Here is a 24571-nt window from a genome sequence, read left to right as displayed (position 1 = left end):
CTCCATTTTCCTAAAACTTCTCACCTCTGTGAATCCTTCTGGGCAGCCCTTCCCCACTTACTGTCTATGCAATTTTTATAACTAATTGGGAAATTTAACTTGGACATATAGGTCTAGAATATTTCCTCTGTCTGTAATATTTCCCCTGTGCATTATTATTCAATTTTTGAGAGTTCTTGGCAGACAAAATTCCCATCTTTGCTTTTGTATTCAGTGCAGGTGACACAATGATAGCAGTGGAGTAAGCAAGTATAGCTGGAAAATGAGGGAGGTGTAAGACTACCCACGACAGAGTCACAAGGAGATGGACAGCAGATTGGCTGGGGACCATTCCTCATATACAAGCCACTCTGCCTTCTGCATATGAATGCCACATGACAGGTTTATAGGTGACTGGACAAGAAATAAGGGCATGAACAAAGGCAATTATCTATAAATTAGCTAGCTGCAGAGTCTGAAAATAATGTCCAACTTATAAGCTTTAAATTGGAAAATGCCTATGAGACAGAATCAGATCCTCATGTGGAAGCTGGTGTTCTTAGAAGGAGGGAATAATCTTTAGTAGGAAGTAGAGAGAACACAATGAAGATACAGTGGCTGTTTAAAAGTAACAGAAAAGTTACCCTGAAAGTATTTGAATTCTTCATGAGACCTGTTGAGATATGTTTTTTCAATTAGACAGTGAACAATATTTCAGTTAGCATAATATTTCATCACCTTGGTTGAATGTCAAGAATGACTTGACTACTTTTACCTTCATCTTGAGCAAAACCAGATAATATAAATAAATAAATAGATAAAATAATGTGTAAGAGAGAAAATAGTCCTATTTTCTGAGAACAGACACCAGATCTAAAGTTTTCAAAAACTTCAATAATCAAAATGAGTCTATTGTAATATTCTCTTGCTTTGTTAGAACAGCTTCAGTGGGTGTTGCTTTCTATTCCATTAATTTTGAAAACTGTAATATAAATTCATAGAATGGCATCTTTTCCCTTCATTCTCTCTCTTAACGAGAACAGGATGTTACACTTTAGGCTTAAAGTATTTGCGCACTTGTCCTTCCTCAAGTGTTGGATCACGTAGGGTCAAAACCAAGAGTAAGTCTGAAACTTAGAAAGGAATGCAATTTTTTATTTTTTTTACAGTTGTTTGCTTTTTTCACTCCTGAAAGAAAAAAAATTCAGTAAAAAAAAAATTTTTTTAAAGAGTTTAAATTGTGATGGAAGTGTTGTTGGTAAGATTGTCTTTAGCCATACAAACTAATCCCTGTCTCAGATCCTAGAGGGTTCCTCCACGTTATTAGGTATTCCTGTATAATAATTTTTGTTTGCTTACCTTCATGAAGGTTATTATATAAAGGAAATAATTCCTTGGGCAAAACTGCAAATAATACCTTGGTCAAATGAAATACTGTCAAATGGCTCAGACAGGCATTCTGATAGCCTGTGACAGTTTTAGCTACTGAATTTTCTTAGTAAAAATTAATATTTTCCTTTTCTAGACTCAGTTAGCCTGAAATTAAGCTCAACCAAGGAGAGGGGAAGAAATTCACCTCTAAATCCTGTTCTGAGTTTCAATATGCATTTGGTATCAACCAATCCAAATGCAAAATTGAAAGTGCTTGAAATGTAAGTTATCATTTCCTAAGAATGAGGGAAAATCCATACAGATGCCAGAATTTTTATTCAGAAGCTGAGGAAAATAATCCACACTAAGTAAATTTGAAGGAATTGGAATGAGAGTGTCAGAGACACAAGAGTAAAACTGTGTTTCATTCCCTTACAACTTCTGCCTATTCTGTGCTGACTTTGATGGAACATATCTTGTTTTAACTAAAAAAAAAATAAATAACCTCTTCCTCTTAGTGTAAGAGTTAATGCAATATATTGATGATAGGTTAGAAAAGTGGAGCAAAGATTTTACAAATAATTGTTTTTATTCTTAAAATTTACTCTTAAATTTTAATTTTAGCTAGAGGTAAAGGTGGCACAAGCTTGTAATCCTAGGAACTCAGGAGGCTGAGGCAGGAGGATCATAACTTTTGAGGTCAGCCTCAGCAAGTTATAAGGTCATGAATACTTTAGTGAGATCCCACTAAATAAATAAATAAATAAATAAATTAATAAATTTAAAAAAACACAATAAAATAAAAATAAAAAAAGGCTGGGCATGTGACCCAGTGTTAAGGGCCTCTGGGTTCAATCCCCAGTACCAATAAATTAATAAATAATTTAAAACAGTTAAAAACAGTTAAAAATATAAGTCTCAGCACTTTAATTATTAATTATTTAGGTGCCTTGGAAGTACTTTATTTTTACAATGTTGTGCTAGTGGGTTTTTTTTGTTTGTTTGTTTCATTTTTACTTTTTGTTTTCATTTTATATCTTATCAAACTTCAGAGTTTACACATGCTTTTACAATCCTTCTCTTATTTGACATTCAATATAATTCTGTAAAGTAGCAGATAAAAACCATTGTGTTTATTCTAGAGAAAAGAAAACCAACATTCATGAAAGTAAAATAACCACCCAAGTACGTAATGCTAATGAACATCAAGAGCAAGACTCCAATTATCCAATTCTGATTAGCTTTGAAAATCCAGATCCCACATTTCCTCATTTTTACCTTTACAGATCATAATAATCCACAACAGTGAATGGTTTCTGAGCATCTTCTCTGAAATGCACTTCTCTAACTGTTACTTACTATCCTTCTTGATTTTGATAGCAACCCTCTGGGTGGAGAGCTGTGCCCGGTGTGCTGGTAAGAACATCAAGGCTTTGATAGATGTTGGGGTTCAACTGAGACCTTATACTGGGTAGAGATTGGCACTTGGAGGATAGAACCCATCTGACTTCACAGCTTGAACAATTACGAGGGCACCCCTGTTTTGACATGAGATCTTCTTGGTGAGTCTAAGGATGATCTCATATCCCTAACTTGTATATTACAGAAATACCAACCACGTGCAAAGCCAAGAAAACTGCTACTGCTAAACCATTGCTTCTTGTCGAGGGGCAGTAGGCACTCTGGCCTGGGTTCAATAAATTTCATTTACACGTCTGCCTGATTTTTGGACAATTATGATATTAACTAAATCACTAAATGTCTCAGTGTTTTTCTCTATGACTATTGTAGAGAAACTATATTTAAATTCATTATGCAATAAAAAGTTTATGCACAGGCTCACACAATAATTATTAATGAAATAATTAATGCCATTAGTTCCAGAATTAAAAATGAAGCAGACATTTATTTCTCATCTGTTATCACAGCTGATGTTTAGCTGGCATGCCTAGTAGATGGATCTCTGATGCTTGTGTAGCGACATTTGTCCAATATTTTCTACATATACCTGCCTTTTATAGTCTCATATCAAATAATTCCATGTGTATAAAAAAAGGAACATATTAGCTCATGACATTTGTTGTTGAGCAACAAATCTTCCAATCAAAATGCCAGAAATTTTCCACTTTATTAATATTTATTGATCACCTAACTGATAAAACAAATCCACACCAATGGGTTAAGACATTAAATTGAAATAATAGTTTATGCTCTGATATTCACTTATATATACTAAATTTTATACAGCCAATACATTCATCGGTTAACACTGATATGATTAAACTTTTATTTTTACAGCAATTTTAGACTTTCATATTCCAGCTGATGAATGAACATTTGGAGTCATCAAACGGTATGGCTATATCCTTGCTATTATTGTAAGGCAGCGTTATGCAATTGTTTAAATATGTTATTGCACTTTATCTTATTACCTATAAAATGAGTGGAAAATAAGAAAATGATAAGAAGCTTACATCTCATAAACTTAATTCCTTCGAGGCAAAGTTAGAAAAGATTATTGTGCTTTAAGCAATGAATCCTAAAGATTCATTGTATTTATCATTCTTTACCTAGTTGGTGTTCCATTGTGAAGGAAGATAATAGACACATGCATTAAATAATAGAACTGAAGAATATATTGCTTGAAAAGAAAGATTTATTTAGGGAATTTATAATATTGTATTTTTGAGATTTAAGAGGTCATTAACTGTAAGATTTATTAATTTAAAAAGTACCTCATAAAGTGCTACATTTATAGTAAAATATTATTTCGAGATGTACACTGATTTTAGAAATGCTGAAATGTGAGACTTAGAATCAAATAAGTACACTTTTTTTTTTTTCAAAATTTAACAATGTTTTGCCTAGTTTTCTTACATTTGATTGTGCTTTTGACATTTGCTTTTAGGGTTCTATCTATAAAAGTTTTCATAGAAACCAAATCCACTTTCTCTGCCTACGAAAGTTCATCTAATAAACAGTAATGCCTGGTCATATCAGAAAATATTGGTGTAATAGTTATAAACACTTAATTTGCTTGTGTAATTATCAGAACAGCAAAGACTAATTTTTTTCTAATATACTTTGGTTATCAGACCATGTTTCTGGGTTTAGCTTGAGTAAGGTAAAGATTGACAGAATCGTTTTATTTAGGACTTCCTGGGGCTTATATAGGGGGTCTTTCTAAATTAAACCTGTCCTCTTGATAATAATAATAATAATATAATATAATATTTTTATAAGTCAACTCAATATATGTTATGTTTCTAAAACAAATGCTCAAAGTCATAGATACTCTGTGGACAAAACAGGAATTTTTTCATGTATTATTTTGTTTTCTTTTATACTACTAATTATTCCTTTTCTTTTTGGTTTTTTAGTCAGGTTTTTTTTTTTTTTTTTTTTTTGGTCACTGTGAGTGAAAGACTTAACAAGGACAATTTTAGAGGAAGAAAAGTTTATCTGAGAGTTCTTGGCTCAGCAGTCTCAGTTCGTAGACAGCTCCATTCCTTGGGGCTCCCTCCAACTGAGGTAGAACATCATGGTGGAAGAGTGTGGTGGAGGGAAGTAGCTCATGGTATCAAACCAGGAAGCAGAGAGAAACTAAAATTATCTCACCAAATACAAAATACATAATACCCCCAAAGCACATCCCCAGTGACCCACCTCTTCCAGCCACATTGTACCTGCTTTCAGTTTAGGCTCTCAAACCCAATCATTTCACCCCTAAACCTTCTTGCATTGTCTCACACATGAGCTTTAGGGGGATACAGCACATCCAAACCATAACAGCTTTCACATTTTTCTCCTGCTCATCAAGATTGCTGTGTTACTCATTAATGGCTAGGAATGCTAGCAGCATGTATTTCAATAAAAGTCAGCTTATATTGCAACAGATTGAACATATCTTAGATCCAACTATTGAGCAAGAATCATGATCACTGTCCTTGTTTATATTTGGTTAAGAGTTTTCTTGAAGACGATTCTTAGTTGTTTTTTCCCCCCATGTGAATCATCTTAGATATTCTTAGATATTAACAGTGGCTGTTTTTGAAGATGATATGATGACGTAATAGTTTAATACTTAGGTTTCTGGTTAAGTAGGTGAAGAGAAAGGTGAATTTTATTTCAATATGAAAAATAGAAAAACAGATAGTAGTGAAGAATTAAGATTTGGTGAAAAACATAACTATTAAATTTTGAATATCTAGAATGTTCTTTTAGGTAGTTACCCAGCAGGCAGTTAGATCTAGAAAGGAACGGTGAGGTTTGGAACAGATACGTGCTTTTGAGGGTCATAAGCATTTATATGGGAAAGTAAATCAGAGCAACAATAAAATTGCATATACAGAAGAGAAAGAATAAACTAACCCATGAAAACTCTAGCTGTTTTCCTATGTAGGTTGCCTCCTTTTGACCCTGTCCTGAATTAGCTACTGCATTCTGCATTGTCATTCCGATATCTTGTCTTTCTCTTCTCTAATTCATTTGCTACATGACCTCCACATATTTAAAGTATATATATATATCTTTCACATCATAAACTGGAATGAATTTTCATTGTTTCCTCTGTACACCAAAAAAGGAGCCAGTTATCCTCACATAGTTGGTATTCAAGATCCTTCACTCTGTGACTAAAACCCGAACTGTCTGAGATTTCAGATAAAACCTCTCTAGGACTCTAGTTAAAGTGAAAATTTCCCTAATCCAGCCATAATAATCTGTCTACTAATCTTTTGTAGCTCCTTTTAAATCTCAATTATATGACTATGCAAATGTCTGATCATTGGGGTATAAATCATCAAGGGCAGACGTGAATTCTAAGTCATTAGCTAACACAAGGTTTGCACATAATAGATACTCAATAATTTGCTGGTCTGATTTAATGAAAATTATACAATTTTGGAAGTATATTATGAAATGAATCTTCTTCAGTTAGATTTCCAATTCAAAAATGTAGTCTGAGTGTCCAGAAATATCTTATCTACCTTCAATATCTGTCTCATGGTTTTAGACCCTCATGTTGTGATTTCCCTTTTAATTCAAACACAGGTCTTTAGCTTCATACTTTACATACTTCAGAAATAAAGAAAGAAAAACCACAATATTTATTCTGTTTGCATGCAATTATGTACCGCTGCAAGAAATCGAATCTTATTTTCATGTAATGGACTATTGCTTGACTTGCTGAGCAAGGACTATACTCTGTGAGGCCAAACCTGAAAAAGAAAAACTTTCCCTGAACTCTGAGTCCGTAGTAGCCTTCTGAGCACTGCCCATGAAAAGGAAAATTGCCCAGTTCAGGTTATCCATGTCAAACAAATAATTGGAGTGGGTGAATGCAACATGTAGTTACTTAGAGTTCACTTTCCTTTTTAGTTTGGATTTTTTATTAAATAATAAATTGAACTGATCATCATTATTTTCTCCAGAATCAATTTGATACTATTTTCTCAAATAAAACACAATCCCTTCTTAATTTATTTGTCCATTAGAAAAGCAAATTAGGTCTGAAAAAATATGCATTATTATAAATTTATACTAGCAAGAACTAGGGAGTAGTAAGCTATTCCTTTTCTTATTCCTGGTATTAGTTTTTCTACACCTGGCAATATCTGAAAAAGGACATATTGTTGATTCAAATTATGAAAATATGGTGAAAGATAAAGAAAAATAAAGGGGAGAAAAGAAGGTTAGAATAGATTTGTGATAGTTTATTAAGATTAAAACATCTATTTATGTTATATATGCATACTTGTTTGTTGAAGACCAAACCGTGAATCTACTGAATAAGCAATGATATTTCAGTAGAGAATAAAATATATTTACCACCTTACTGCTCTTTCCTTCTTTAAAATCTTGGATTTTAAAAATGTCTTATGCAGCTGCATTTCCACTTTGATAATACATGCAATATATGCTTGTTTGAATACAGAAATTTTATTAAGGATGATCATGAGTTCTATGCACAACACTCCAGGTTATTTATTCACAAACCAGTTTTTATGGTGATCATGTCATGCCAGAATCATGCCTATCTTTAAGGAAAGTGGAGCTTTTCTTTCCTGTCTATTAACATATGTGCTTGCACATAGTAAACACCCCTAGTCACCACCTTCAGTAAGCATCATGGGGACAGTGACATGGAAATAACTGGGCTCTGTGTCCTTCTGAAATTCCACCCATGAATCTGATCATTTCTATGGAGAGTTGCTAAGCTCACCATGCCATTTGTATTTCTTAATCCCTCTTTTAGTAGCTATACTTATGAGAAAATTATACCATTATTTTGCTGCCAGCTTCAAGGTTCAACTAATTTGTGTAGTCAAAAATATTTTCAAGTGGCCTTTCTAAAATATTATTCATACTTTGTGTCTCAGTTTGACTGAAGGTATCGCATTATTTGTACATGAGCATTTTATGGTGTTGAAGGAAAAGTACTCGGGGAAGCAGAATCTCAACAGGACTATGAGATTTGGTGCCTCAATGCTTCCTGGCCTTTATTTATCCATCCCCAGTGCTAACGGCCGCCCCCTAGTGGCAGGAGTGATTTTGACGTTGCTAGACATTTATTAACACTTGAGAAGACAAAGGTGATTTATGAGGGAGTGGAGAGAGAATTTATATTTTCCACACCTTGTAATCTCAGCAATTGATCTGATACTCGTGGAAGTTTTGAAACTTTATGTGGCAATAGAAAAAAATGTAAAATAATGTTATGCAGATTGAATATTAATGTCTTTTCCTCACTCTGATGATCCATCACTAACCTTTCATTTCCACTGATATTTATGAAAAGTTAATTATCCAAATCTTCCATTTGAGTTCTAATTTTATAAAGACCTCAAAGTTCAGTTAAACACTTAAAGCACCACCTTATTGTTTTTGAATAATATGATATAGATTTGAAAAAAAATGAATTCTGAGTAAAGTATTAGAGGCATGTATTGGAATATGGCAATTGAAAAAGTAGATAGATGCTCATTAAGAGGATATGTCAAGTGAACCCTACTGATCTCCAGGGAATAGTACAGAAAGAGGAACTTCTAGCAAATTCAGGAAGGGGGTCACTGTGATTAGAGAAACAAAGTCAAACAGAATAGTAGAAATGAGGTCAAAATGAGAGAGAGTGGGGTATGAAAAATGTAGAATGAGACAGATTTCATTACCCTATGTACATGTATGATTACACGAATGGTATGATTCTACATCATGTACAACCATAGAAATGAAATGATGTACTCCAATTGTGTACAGCAAATCAAAATGCAGTCTGTAAAAAATTAAAAAATAAATAATTTTTTAAAAATATCTATGGGATCCAGGTCTTTGGGTCTTTGTAAATCTTTAGAACATCATAAGTACATTTGGTTTTAATAAATCACACAGAAAAATGTTAAAAAGTTTTGAGCAGCTTTATGACATATACTAATTTATATCCTACCATGGTCATTATGGATTATATAGTATGATAAAGCGAGACTGAGGACCAGCTAGAAAATTCCTCTGCAATATGGCAATAATGTATGTGAGAGACAATGACGGCTATTACTGAGAGGTGGTGAGATGTGATATTGTTCTTTTTATTTTTTAAAGGTTTCCTGACAGATTTAATGTGGGGTGTGTGGAAGAAGGAGGCATCAAAAAATCAATTCAAGCCAGACTTGGTGGAGCATGTCTGTAATCCCAGCAACTGGGGAAATTGAGGGAGAATTAGGGCAAGTTCAAGGCCAGTGTGGGCAACTTTGTAAGATCCTCTGTTAAAATAAAAATAAAAAAGTGTTTTGGATGTAGCTCTGTAGTAAAATATCCATGCGTTCAACCACCAGTATAGCAAAAGGAAAAAAAAAAAAAAGAATTTTGTCTTAACTAAAATGATGGAATTGCCATTGATACAATGGGAAGAGTCTGAGAGCAGGTTGATTTGGTTGGGTGAGAACTTTGGTTTTGACATGTTGTGAGAGAGAGAGAGAGAGAGAGAGAGAGAGAGAGAGAGAGAGAGGAAGGAGAGAGAGAGAGGGTTTGACATTTAAACTTCAGGGAACAGAATTCAGAGAAGTCTGTGCAGAAGTTATCTGGAAGTTGTTCATGTAGAGCTGGTATTTACATCTCATAACTGGATAAAATAATACAGTGAGTGACTGTACAGGTAACAGAGAAGGTGCTGGAAGTCCTGGCACACTCCAATATTTACTGGCAGTTAAAAGTAGAATGTAGACCAGGTAAGAGTGGAGTGGCTAACAATGTCAGAGGAGAACAAGGACACCCAAGGAAGTATTTATATAAGATAGAATACTCCACTGGGTAAAATAATGGCTATATATCAAGGAGGTTGCAGGCAAAAAACAGATTATTAGAAATACCAATATTAATAGTCCCAGATGGTTTGTAAAAGAGTCGTAAATGTACACCTACAAGAATTTTGTTGGAAATGTGGCTAATTGAGGCAATTAAAATGGTCTCAAAAGAGAATGGGAGGAAAACAATCCCATAGGAAACAGTAGGCATAACACTTAATAGGTAGAAGTCATGAAGGGAAGGAGAAAGTGAGGTCAAGATGAGTATTTTTTTCATCTCTAAAGATAATCATGGCATGTTTGAGTTCGTGGGAATTACTAGTAAGGAGGGAAGTATTGAAATAGGACAAAGAAACATGAATTGCTGCTGTCATGTTCTAAAGTAGATAAGGAAGAATGGAATCTATAGGAGAAGACAGGAAATATGAAGAGCACAGAGTTGCTACCTAGCAATATAAAGATGATGGGAATTATGTGGTACCACTCTGGAAGGTGGGTTTATAACATGATGGTATTGAACGGAATTTTTATTTTTCAATTGCTTTGATTATATTGGGATATGAAAAAGCATACATGTATGTGTTCTATACGTTAAAAGTTCCTACCTGATCAATTTATAAAAATTGCCCAAGTAATGGATATTTGGGAAGAGTAAAAAACTCATTTAAAATAAATCCAACTAATTAAAAGTAAAAATAGATATCCAGTTATAATAAAACAATTTTTGAGATTTTTAAATGATTACATTTATTCATAATTTTATAAAATCAATAAGTAAACATTAAAAATTTCTTGCAACTCTCAAAAAAAAAAAACCAAGTGATTGTGCATTATTTGCTTTGCCTCTCCATTTTATTATGATAATTGAGGACAGTAGGTGCTTATAAAGTTGTGGAAAGGTGGTGTGTGTTGTGACTGTGAAAGCTATCAGCCACAGTTGGAAAGAAAGATGGTAAAAACTGGTTTTAAGGACTGAGCGCTCGCCTAGCACACCTGAGGCCCTGGTTTCAAATCAGTACCACATAAAAATAAAATAAAGATATTGTATCCATCTACAACTTAAAAATGTAAAAAAAATCTGTTTTAGAAAAAAATATTTGTCATTTCAAACACAGAAGAAAATGGAATGATACACATAAAATAGAAGTTGAAAGTAAATTTAATTAATTATTAAATTTAATTAATTATTAAATTTTATCTATCTAGCCATCGGCCTAAATAGCTATGTATATTTATCATTCATCATCTTACCCAGTGCCCCTCCCAACCTCTCTCCTATCTTTTTCTTAGAAAATCTAAAATCTTGGGAAAATTCCTGCAAGCTAATTTGTGCATATGTGTGGATGTGGTGGACTTGTAGGTACCTAATCTTTTCAAATCATATAATTTCTTTAGTAAGCTTAAGAAATTACATTTAAATTTCTTTCTGCAAGGTTGTAGCTAATTGCTATTCACATTTGCTTTGAAATGTTCGTGATTTACAATAGAAGCTCTGTTTTAGTATGTCAAGGACATAGAAAAATGCAAGTGTTTATAAATTTAAGAAAGAAATCAGAGCCAGAAGACTGGGATATTGTAGAAAGATTAATAATATCATTGGAAATCCAATTTGCCTGCACAGAAAATCATATTTTCTGGGAGAAATATTAATATCAGAAATGTCTAATGGGTTATTTAAAGATTAAATTTCAAAGGATGGAGAAGTAAGAACAAAAACAAAGTCAAATAAATAAAAGACTAATATTGCAGAAACTTGAGATCTACTGATTAGTGATTGTCATCTACTTAAATACATTTTGATAATGGTAAAATATAAAAATACTTAGAGCTCAATTTTTGAGACTGTTGGTGGAGATTGTCATACACATTCTGCTGAAATAGGCTCGGAGATATTGAAGGTAGTAGGTGGTGCTGGATAATGATAAAGCGTGAGACTGTGAAAGGATGGAAACGAAGGGTGTGCCATCTTGAACCCTGGATGCTATGGAAAGGACCATAGTGGCGTGTGCTTCCAAAGACACATTAATGAATATGATCATCTAGCTTTCCTTATCGTTTTGTTCCTTTTAAAATGTTAGCATATCTGCACAAAAATTTCATCAGATATTGGAAAAATATGTATCAATATATTTGTATATTAGGAATATACAAATATGGTAAGCATATTCTTATTATGACAAATTCTGCGGCAACTTTTAGGCACTAGATAGATTGTATGTTTCTTTCTGTCATCTCTAAATTGCTAAAGAGACTTCATCTCTCCTCCAAATACATTTCCAGGGTTGCACTAATCAGCATCCTTTTTTAGTGCATAGAGGGAATTGTATTATTATATTTGTAGGAAGTAGACAGTGTGATTGTTATAGTCCATTTCAGCAGATCATATCCTGAAACCATATTTACATATTCAAAGAGGAGTCCCTTGTCTTTCAAGTCTGATCCAAGACGAGATATAAAGGTGTTTGTCTGTAACTGAACAGCATCATCAGAAGGTAATGATTTTAAGGTTAGTGACGTCAGCAGGAGGGGTGAGTGATTTTTCCCATTAATCCATACCAGAATGGTGTCAGGGCATCATGGAAGTTGCCTAGAGTTGAGGCCATATTCCAAACTCCTTATTTGAAGTTTCAGTCTTTTCATCAAAAAAAGCTGTAGAGCCATCCACTGAGAATCAACAAGAACATCTGGCAACTAAAAAGGAGAGAAAAATGTGGCAATGGTCCATACTACAAATGCCAAGCTTGATTGTAAATACTAGGTATGAGACCACCATCATCAACACAGGATTGTTAAAACGAATACTTATCGCTTGGCATCTTCTAAAACTTTATTTTGTTTCATCCTCAAAAATGCTATCAGGATGGTGCAATCATGTCCCCCATTTTATAGAAGAGAGGACTGAGCATTGGATTAATGAGTGAAGTTTAACAGAGACCACATACAAAAAAAGAGGTGAAATTTCTTATCAGAACTTTGGCTAAACTCATGCTTTTACTTTTAAGTTACAGAAAGTACCATATACCACTATTTTCAGGCATTCTTAGTTTCGTCATCATTTTTACTGTGCTTTGTTCCCTATTGTGCATTTTGAATATTTTCTGCTGTAAAGACACAGACCAATTAAACAGTACAGCTGCTCGTTGTCTCCTCCCCTGAATCTCTTTCATTTTCCATAGAAGGAAAGCAGATGGCTAACCATGTTGTTGCACTACTAACTTGGTGCGAGCATTTCTTTGGGAATGTCGAACCAATGAGATGTAATTATTTGACTACATCCCTTTACCATTCCACTCAATAGGGAATATGTTATAGACTTTTCATGTTTCCAAGACATCTCTTCTGCACTGAGAAGCAAAGATGAAGAAGGCACACAACTTTAATATTGACCTCCAAGCAGAGAAAAGTTGAGCTGTCCAGTACCATACCATGCAGCCATGTTATCAGAGATGTATATGGTGTAAGAAGGTGCCTGAAGTTTTTCACTGTTTTTGGTTTGTTTGGTTTTAGTTTTTGACTATGGTCTCAACACTTGAATTTGGGAAGATGCTTCCTTTAGGTGAGACATCTGATTGATTCCGTGTCTTCATTCTTGTATTTGCAGAAGGGCATGTCTACGTGATCAGTAGTAGAATAGAAGTGTTGAGGGTCCCAGGTCTTAACATGGATATTCATACACAGTATGTGTTTGAATTCCAGCTCCTTCACTTACTTCTTCAGGCTTAAAGAACTTTCTTAACCTTTCTCTCTCAGTTTTCTCCTCTTTAAAATAGAGATATTAATATTACCTATAATCTGGGATGTTATGAGAATTACATAAAATTGTTATGTGTACCCTTCTTAGTATCTTAGTATATGAAACTTTACCTTTTATAATCAAAGGAACACTTGGTCATAAATATTGTTTGTTAACAAAAATTAGAAAAATAATTCTACATTAAGGATCCAGCAGAGCCTTTCCCAGTGACACAAAATCCTGGCCAAAACTTTGCCCCAGTCCTATGAGATCTTCCGTTCACAGAGATTTTTATCATTACTATGTCAAAATGCGCTGGTTGCCTCTACTGGACTGCATCCTGAGTGGTAGACATGGTCAGCCTTGAAAGTCATACAGTACGACATAATGTTCCCTATCAACCAGAGTCTCAGGGAGGGGGATTGTCCATCTTGACCTGGATTGAAGAGCCTCAATAAAGTGAAAGACCTGAAAGGCAAGATCCTACTCTACTGCCATCCTCAGCATTTGAGCCACAGTGGCAAATGCTCATTCACACACAGGTCCTGTCACCTGGTGGGGTGCCACTTCCCCTTTAGTAAAGCAATGCTGGTGAGCAGCTGATCATCTTCCAGGACTGGAATCAGCATTCAGGTTGCATTATGGGTAAGCTCATGCAGAACTGTAGCATTTATTCACCTTTCTCACCCTAAAGCACTTAATACAACCGAAGTAATCTCTGTTTAGTTAAATTAAACATTGTATACTATGTATAATTCTAGGCAGAATCATAAATACTGTGTCCAAAGGTTTTCTTTGGAAACCCTTCATGTACAGTTTCAGGAAAGAGACAGCTGAGATCATCAAAAGAAGAAAAGATCTTTGTGTAGACTAAAAATGGCTTTCCCTTCCCATATATTTCACTTCTACGTAATAGAGTTTATTATAACCTAGTTTAGGAGGATGAGGTAGAACGCACAGTGAGGAGTCTGTGCTCAGTGGTGAGTGCCCTTTGGATCGCTGTGCTGCTGAGTGCCTGTTTTGTAAACGTTTGGCTGCAGGCAGGGCAGTGAGAGAAAAAGTGATGTGCAGAGACCTCTAGAGACTGGAAAGCTTAACTACACTTAACGCCATGCAGACACGCTCCAGTGCTGTACTGTAATTGAATTACTCGGGGAGCCATAACACAGCTATAAAGAGAACAAGGTACTATTCCACTCCTAGAGATGTGGTGGAAATCAGTGTTCTCTAAAGCCTTATGCTTTTGGCTATTTTCCCCTTAATGAGTTAATTAAGGTAAAATATGCTTTACATTTGCTCTACTGCAAAAACAATGATTAAACAACAGATGTTCATATCAAAAAACATAAATTATCAATGTGCACAGAATATTTACTTTTAGAAGAACATAGTAAACACTTACCTGCTGCCATGACATAAAGAAATTTTGTTTACCTTACCTTTGGTTAAAAAAAAAAATAAGCTGATACTATTCACGTTTTCTTTCATTCTTTCTCTTTTTAAAAGTATTTTTGATGTGCTACTTTTGAAATCTTTGACACTGGTCAGCAGATTTCTTTAGATGCGCATTAATGATCCTATACAAATTTGTGAGAATGGGTATACCACAATTTATAGTATTGCAAACAGATCAGTACAATCAGCTGATCAGCTGTTTCTCCATTTTAATTGATTTTTTTTCCCTGTACACTAAGTTGTAAATGTTGAATATTTTCTGGTACAGAAAAATAGATCTGGTAAACAACTGTGGCTACTGTTGCCACCACCCTCTGGATTTGTATGTATCGAGGTACTAGCCATTGATATATTAGTCAGGTTCTCCCCAGAAACAGAACCATAATGGTGTGTATGTGTGTGTATGCGAGTGTGCACACATGCATGTTGGGATAGAGAGAGAGAGAGAGGGTGGGGGCAGTGATATTTATTTATTTATTTATTATTTAAAGGGTCAGTCAAGTTCAAAATGTGCAGGGCAGAGTGAAAGTCTGGAGACTTGAGGGGAGAGCTGATTTTGCAGTTTCTATTCCAAAGACAGACTGGAGGCAGAGTTCCTTTAAGCTAGCTAAGTACTTGTATGAAATCCGCCCCCTCTAAGGAAGTCAGTACTCTGCTCAGTAGAAACCTGTAGATTAGTGTTTGACCATGTACAAGGTATCATGGTATAGCCAAGTTGACACATCTAATTGACCCATCACAAAGACTAATTCTACTCTAAATTGATACAATTCAACTGCTCTGATTAAACTAAAGCAAAGTAAAATAAAACCCCTAAACACCCCTAAACAAACAAATGAAAATGAGCACAAATATATAAATATAATATACTTATATAATAATAACTGGTGACTTTTTGTTATTATACTATAAGTGCTACCTAATCACTGTGAACTGTTTCTCACAATGAAAGACATGGTGAAATGTCTACTTTACAATTAATATTCACTACTATCTGGTATCTGGTATATCATAGTAAAGATATTGTCTCTACATTGATTTATGTTTAAAAAATCAGTATTTAGACAAATACATAAAAAACATTCAACATCTCTTGAAATTAGAGAAATGCAAATCAAAACTACACTGAGATTTCATCTCACTCCTGTCAGAATGGCAATTATCAAGAATAAAAGTAACAAAATATGTTGGCGAGGATATGAGGAAAAAGGTTCACTCACACATTGGTGGTGGTACTGCAAATTGATGCAATAACACTGGATATCAGTAAGGAGATTCCTCAGAAAACTTAAAATGGAACCACCATTTGACCCAGTTATTCCACTCTTTGGTATATACCCAAAGGGCTTAAAATCAGCATACTGTAGGGATGCAGTTCATCAATGTTTATAGCAACTCAGTTCACAATAGCAAAGATATGTAACCAACCTGTTATCCTTCAACAGATGAATAGATAAAGATAATGTGGCATATATACACAATGGAATATTAACCATAAAGAAAAATGAAATTATGGCATCTCTCAGTTAATGGATGGAACTGGAGAGTATCATGTTAAGTGAAATAAGCCAATCCTAAATAACCAAAGGCCAAATGTGGATGCTAACATAATAAGGGGTAGATGGGGCAGAGAAGAGAAGTACATTGGATTAGACAAAGGGGAATGAAGGGAAGGAAGTGGAATAGGAATAGGAAAGAGAGTAGAAAGAATAGGAAATTACTTTCCTATGTTCATATATGAATACATGACCAGTGTAACTCCACACCATGTACAACCACAAGAATGAGAAGTTATACTCCTTATATGTATAAATTGTCAAAATATATTCTATTGTCATGTATATCTATAAAAACAAATACATTTTTTTAAAATCAGGATTTAGGATTTCATTATTTTGATAATTCATTCCAAAGTGCTAGTTACTGAATCAAGATAGATATTTCTTTAATTGGATCAAAGATTTTTTTAAATGGAAATGTTGGTTGAGATATATTTCCTTTATATTTTAAATAAAAATGAAAAGATAGTGAATGCCAAGTGAGCAGGTAAAATAGGGATGAAAATTTTTTTAACATTAGTGCTATAACTAGTATTTGGTCCTGTGCTGATATCAAAGATCATGCCCTCTTAGCTGGAAATTAGTTTGAATTAATAAGTATAACCATGTAAATACATGTGAAATATGTTGAGAGTGCTGTTTCTGCCACCAATATATATTTAAATATGAGTTTAATATACAATAACCAAATCAGGTATGATGGTGCATGCCTGTAATCCCAGTGACTCTGGAGGCTTAGGCAGGAGGATCATAAGCTCAAGGCCAGCCTCAGCAACTTGGCAAGACTATAAGCAACCTAGTGAGACTGTGTCTCAAAATAAAAAATAAAAAGGGCTAGAGATGTGATTCAATGATTAAGTGCCCTGGATTTATTCCCCAGTACCAAAAAGAAAAAATAAATATGTGCTGACTGTCTTTTAAAATCTGCTAACAATATTCGTAAATAAGAGTGTAGTCTATTTCCGAGAGTCTATTCACTGTCCTTCTCTTTAAGATGGCATTTGCATTCTAATATGAGATGAATAGAATATGACTGTGGATTCATTTGACTAATTAGAAGAAATTGCTCACACACATGAAATGTATTGTACAAGGTCAGATTGTAGCTTATTTTTACTGGTTTCTAAAACAACATTTTATCATTACATGGGATTTACTAAGTAGTGATCAAGTTATTGGAACATGTCTAATGTTTTTGTAGAAATTTTAGATAATTTATCTTCCAGTCTTATTGAGGTATAACTGAAAAATAAAAGTTGTATGTATTTGGGACATGAAATGTGATGATTTTATACACACACGCATTGTGAAGTTGTGAAATTATTACAACAAAATCTAATTAAATAACATATTTATCCCCTAATAAATCAATGCTTGTGCCTTGCTTTTGACATGTCCTAGCATAAGTCAAGAACCCACCACCCAGGTCATGTTGAGGTCCCACCACTACCTTGGAAGGTCTGGTAATAGGGAGAGATTTTTATTGCATACATCTGTGCATAAACATTTTCATTATCCATTCATCTTTCTAAATACTTTACTTCTTAATTTCTTAAAAAGACCTGAGGAAGTGGCAACAGAAACTCTTATCTATATGTTGTAGATAGTAGTATATTAATAGCTATGAAAGTATCTGATGCAGCTAATTTAATACAGCTGGTAAAACTCATAGGGGTTGAAAAACTGAATGACAGCTGTTTTGCTTTGTTTTAAAGCTAATAGGTTACTAATTTTGTTTATGGGTGAACTGTATTCATGACATGAAGTAAAAGTATTGTTTTTTGATTCTTTCTGAATCCAAAAGTAGTTAGAATTGAAAGAGAGGTATTTAAATGAAAACTGTGCAGAAGTGGAATATTGTGCAAATCAGATAAAATCTGAATATACAAAATATTGAGTGAGAAGCCCTAACAGCAATAAAGACAAACAACAAAACAAAAACAAACAAACAAACTGAAATGAGAACAGGGGTGATGGAAGTCAGTGATGCATAGTCTTAGGGGACAGAAACTTGTCAAAGTGAAGAGAGTAGATCAAAAAAATAGATTTGTTGTGAGGGATGGGGATAAAAAATAATGACAGTTACGAGAACAGTTTTCTCTCTCCCTTGTCTCATAGGAAAACAGAAACCATGTATTGAATTAGCCTATGTAGTAATATGGCTGTAGTAGCTGAAAATTAGAGTAAACAGCCCCAAATGATGAGTGAAGTGTGCTTAGCACTGGCCATGCCAAGCATGCTGATTTTGATATAAATGCAGGTAAAGCGTAGCTGACTGATAAAGAGGTTCATTCCTGAAATCAGCTGTGTGAAAGAACACAAGAAACACAGTGGGAATAACTTTCTGGGGAGTGAGGGCAGAAACAGGTGTTTGCTGAGTTTCAAGTTGGTATAAATAGGATATAAGCTTTCCTACTGTGCTATCCCTTTGCATGGAAGATTCCCAAATATTTTATTTGCATTATTTGAATGTATTTGATTTGTATATGTCTGGTTGAGACAAAAAAAAAAAAGAACAAGAAAAAATTTATTTTGAGACCAGATCCAAATGAATTTTACATACCTATCCCCACATCCATGGAATCTGTAACAAGGTTCTCAAACACTCACCTTTGTAAGAAACAGCCATGCTGTTCATCATATAGTTTGAGTCAGCTTTTTCACTGCTGTGGCCAAATGACCTGACCAGAGCAACGTGTTGGAGGCAAAGTTTATTTTGACTCATGGTTTCAGAGGTTCATTCTATGGTCTGTGTATACCATATATCCTGGAGTGGGGTGAGGCAGAACATCGCGGTGGAAGGGTGTGGAGGAAGAAAGCCTGAGTATTTGATCCACTTTGAATTGAGTTACATTCATGGTGAGAGTTAGGGATTTAACTTCCTCTTGTTACATATGAATTTTACATTTTTCCAGCACAATTTGTTGAACAGGCTATCTTTTCTCCAGGGAATGTTTTCGCCACCTTTGTCTAGTATGAGATAACTGTATTTATGTGGATTTGTCTCTGTGTCTTCTATTCTGTACCATTGGTCTACATGTCTGTTTTGGTGTCAGTCAATACCATGCCATTTTTTTTACTATGGCTTCGTAGTATAATTTAAGGTCTGGTATTGTGATGCTTCCTGCTTCACTCTTCTTGTTAAGGATTGGTACTGAAAGCACCCAGAAAACCACTCCAGATGCAGGAACTCACACAATAGATTTTATTACACAGATGAGCAGAGTGTTTGCCAGAGAGAGAGAGAGAGAGAGAGAGAGAGAGAGAGAGAGAGAGAGAGAGAGAGAGAGAGAATGTCAGGGGAGCTACTTTTAAGTAGTGGAAGTTCACGGGTTAAAGATTGGACCAATGGCTCTCCAGGAATTTTGCAGGCTAATGATCTAGGTTGTAAAAATGGTGTGGGGAGCAGAATAAAGGCAGCAGCAAAATGGCAGAGGAGCAGTAAATGGCTGCAGCCTTGTTAACCCATTGTTCCTTCATTCCTCCATTTTTGTTTTTATAAGAAGATCCCTTTGGGGCAAATGGGCAAAGATCCATTTTCAGTAACTGCTTCCTGCTAGGCATGGGCATAGACCTGATTCAGGGGAGGGAGATGTCATTGCAATAGGCAGGGGTTGGGGACTGGATAGTTCCCCTGGGGAGTGCACTTGTAGCCAGGCTCTGATTCTTCCTTTATGAGGTCCTGATAGTCCTCTAACACAAGCTGATTAATAGTCTGATTAGAATTATTTTTTTGAATCTGATTTTCTGCAAATCTCAACATGGAGGGGGTAAAGGCCAGTATGATGGCAATTATAAGGAGTGGGGACATAAATGGGAGAAGAAGTTGCCATAATTGGCCTGAACTAGGCCACGAGGATCCTCTGGTAAGTTTGTTCCTTTTCCTCTCCAAGTCCTCCTGCAGCTGTTTGATCTTGTCCTTAGCAACACCTGATTGGCTGATATAGAAGCAGCACTCTTCCTGCGAGCACATCGCTTTCTCTAATTAACCCTCAGGGTGGCTTTCATTGGAAGATATGCACCTGGAAGCAGATTGGAAAAGAGGCTTTCCTGATAATTTTGGGGTGATATCCACCTGCTCTGAGGGAGTGCTGTTGAAAGTCAAAGAGCTGTTAAAATCTAGGGCGCTAGCCAGGAAATGAGAGAACCCTGCTCGCATGCACATACAACATCTTTGTGTCATGAGAGGGTCAGGTAATTGAGTATGTGGTGTGTGGTGGTGACTATCTGTGTTAAGTGTGGATCCTCTAAGCATCAGCTGTGAACATATGTAAAATGGGTAAAACATCTCTGGGAATAGTAGGAGCAGGTCTCCCAGCAGTCCTGTGGGTAATCAGGGAGGGAGGAAATGACTAGCACCTGGACAGATCTACGGGGGAAAAATCCAACAGTAGGAAAATGGCAGACAGGGTGAATGGCAGAGAAGGCAAGAATATAACTGGTAGTCCAGTCCTCATGACTGGGTGTGCTTGTCTGATGCCTCGGTGTTCTGGTCCTCTACCTCCAGAAAGGGAAAAAGGGTGGAGGGATTAATGGCCTTCAGCCTGAGGCAGAGCAGTCCCACAGGGGTGGCAGAGTATTGGTTGGAAGAAGCCTGAGGGTTAGAAGCTGGAGAGGAGTTTGTAGATTCACAGTAGAGCTTAACCCAAGAAATGTGTAGCCATCCTAGTAAACCTCACACCTTGACAGCCATTGGTGTAGCAAATGGCTACACCATCCCATTTGGGGTCCCTGTCATTTGGGAGATAGAGGGGCTGTAGCCTCCTGAGGAGGAGAGATAAAAACTTGGTCTACTATTTGAAGAGGTTGAGTCAGGGGGCCAGACAAGGGTCTAGGCAGGGAGAAGTCAATGTAACCCCAAAGGAGTGCCTGAATGTGGTTTAAGAAAGAGGAATGAATATATGAGAAGGAAGAGAAGGAAGAGGCATTATCCCAGGGGGAAAGATGGGATGACCATACATCAGCTCAAAAGGGGAGATATTGGCAGTTTTCTTTAGGAGCAAGTGAAGATGCAGAAGAACAAGAGGCAGAAGTTTAACCCAGTCAAGGCAAAGTTCTAATGAAGTTTGGTTAAGACATTTTTAAGTGTTTGGTTTATTCGTTCTACTTTACCTGATGACTTTGGGTGAAAGAGAACGTGGAAATGCCAAGGGACTCCAAGAGCCTTGGTTAGTTGTTGTGAAGTTCGGGAGATGAACTCAGGCCCATTATCTGACTGGAAGGAGTTAGGCACTCCAAAATGAGGAAGGATTTCATGAAGCATGAAGGTAGACAAAGTTAGTGCCCTTTTGTTGGAGGTGGGGATGACGTCAACCCATCCTGAGAAGGCGTGTACTGTGACCAAAAGGTATTTGAATTTTGTTACTGTGGGCATGTGAGTGAAGTCAAGTTGCCAGTCTACCCCTGGAATGGTGCCATGGGCCTGGTGAGTTAGAAAAGTGGGGAGTCAGACAGCTGTAGGATTGGTTCATAGGCAATCTTCACATGTCAAGAATTCCTTCAGAGATGAGATGTCAGAGGAGGATAGTGGCAGATGAGTGTTAGCTAATTGTGAGAGCAAAAAAAGTTTGGGGTGGAATAGATGGAGGTAGGGAAGTATTTCCTTGTTGGGGGTGGTTGAGCTAAGGGATCATGGAGAGTCATGACAAGTGCTAGTGTGAATGATAGTGTCACTCTTCTAGCCTCCTCAACTGCCTTGTTGTTGCCTAAAGAGGTGAATGATTCGTCTGTCTGATGGGCTCCACAATGTACAAGGCCTATAGTTGCTGGGAGCAGAAGAATCTCAAGGAGGTTTAGGATGGAGCTAGAGTTGGTAATGAGCTCCCTTTTGTGGTAAGAAGGCCCCTCTCTTTCCAAATAGCAGCATGAGAAAGGATAATGTGAAAAGTGTATTTGGAGTCAGTGTAGATTGTGAGGGATTCTCCCTTTGCGAGGGTGAATGTGTATGTGAGGGTGATTAGTTCTACCTGTTGGTTGGTGGTATTGTTAGGTAGTGATCCTGACTCTACAACATTTTCCAGGGAGACAATGGCATATCCAGCCCATCAGATCCCTTCATAGAGAAAAGATATCCCATCAGTGAACCATATGAAAGTAGGGTTATGGAAGAACCCCTTCTGAACATTGGAGGGGAAGGGAGTAACTGTTTCAGAGACTCGAGGAAGCTATGGTTTGCTGAAACATGTATGTTAGAAAGCGGGATTAAGAGGTTGGCTGGATTTAAAGGAGGGCATGTCTTAAATGAAATGGAAGAGTCCTCAATAAGAGCAGGGCTAAAATCCAACAGGGCAGTAGAATTTGCAGACCCTTATAAGTAAGAAGCTTGGACAGATGATGAGGTGAGAGCACTTCAGTGGGAGCCCCAAAGGAAAGTTTTTTTTTTTTTTGATTCCTGGGTTAAGGCAAATGCTGAGGCAAATACCCTAAGACATGGTACCCAGCCTCTTACAGTGGGGTCTAGCCTTTTTGATTGGTATGCCACTGGGCCAAATGTGGTACGAAGCATGTGTCCTAAGACCCCCAGAGTGAACCCACTTTTCTTAGAGACAAATAGATAGAATGGTCTGGTGATGTTAGGGAGGTATATGGCTGGGGCTGGAAGAAAGGCTTTCCTTAGGGTCTGGAAAGGGGCTTCCACCAGGTTGAGGAGAGGCTCAGTGGGAGTGCCCTTTGAAGCCTCATACAAGGGGGCATCCTGGATGGAAAAATTGGGGCTCCAGGTTTGTAAATATCCTGCTAGCTCTAGAAAGGAAATGATATTTTTCCTTGGTAGATGGAGTGGGCATGTTCTGCAACAATGCTTTTCTCTTTACAGTGATGGCCTTAAATCCAGATGAGAGGCTGACTCCTAAGTAAATAACCAGAGACTGGGAAAGTTGTACCTTTGCTGGAGAGACCCTTTACCCTCTGTCAGTCAGAAAATTTAGAAGCTTAATAGTATTTCCTTTGGAGTCTTCCAGAGAGAGACTACATAGAAGAAGATCATCAACATACTGAAAGAGGAAGGAGGAAACAAAAGTAAGAGAGGCGAGATCATGAGTCAGTGTTTGGCCAAAGAGGTGAGGGCTATCCTGAAATCCCTGCTGAAGAACTGTCCAGGTCAGCTGAGAAGAAACTTGAGTGAGAGGGTCAATCCAGATTAAAGCAAAGAGATCCTGCAAGTCAGGATGAAGAGGGATAGTGAAAAAGGCATCCTTCAAATCCAACACAGAGAAGTATGTGGTGCAGGAGGGGATTGAGGGAAGCAAGGTGTAGGGATTAGGCACAATTGGGAAGATGGGGACAATTTGCCCAAGTTGATGATGTGGAGATCTTGCACCAAATGGTTGGATCCATTAGGCTTTTTAACCGCCAGGATGGGAGTGTTAGAAGGTGAGTTGGCAGGGCACAGGGAGCCTTTCTGTCTTAAATCCTGGAAGACGGTTGAAACCCTAAGAGACGCCTTTGGGGAAACAGATATTGGGCCTGGGCTGGGTAGGATGTTGGGTCCTTCAGGTGAATGAGAATAGGAAAGCATGTGGCTATAGAGGGTGTGTGGCTGTCCCAGACCTTGGGGTTGTCAAGGGAGGGAGGAAGGGGTTATGAAGACTCATGTTGAGTTGTATATCCCTGCAAGGTCATGAGGAGAGGAATAGCAGAAGAGTCTTGGTGGAGGTGCATGGTGGGTGAGAAGGAAATAGAGGCACCCAATTTAGTTAGGATGTCCCTCCCCAGGAGGGGATTGGGACACATAGGAATTATCAAAAAGGAACGAGTGAAGCAGATTTATATGATATGGCAACTTATTGGAGGGGTTTGTAGGGGGTGGTATGGTTTCCCTCTAACCCAAAACACCCAGGGGACTGAAAATGTGGTTCCAGTATATATAAGGAAAGGGAGCTGCCTGTCTGCCACTGTTTCACAGGGTCTCCTGAATGGTGATGGTGGTCAGGTGTAGAAGTCCCCCACCCCTTCAGTCATCCATTGCCAATCCCAATAAATAACTGGGGGAAGGGAGTGAAGGTGACCTGGCACTTCTCCGAGCACCAGAGAGGAAATCCTCTGCCCAACGTCCCATTTGTTGGCATTTGGAACAAGGACCTGGGGACTGCCGAGGGTTGGGGCAGGCTCGGGTCCAGTGGCCCTCTTTTTCACACTTGAAGCATGGACCTGGAGGTCTCCTGGGAGCTAGGGTGCTC

Source organism: Sciurus vulgaris (genome assembly GCF_902686455.1).
Source record: "Sciurus vulgaris genome assembly, chromosome: 9".
NCBI classification, from domain to species: Eukaryota; Metazoa; Chordata; class Mammalia; order Rodentia; family Sciuridae; genus Sciurus; species Sciurus vulgaris.
This window is presented reverse-complemented; position numbering follows the sequence as displayed.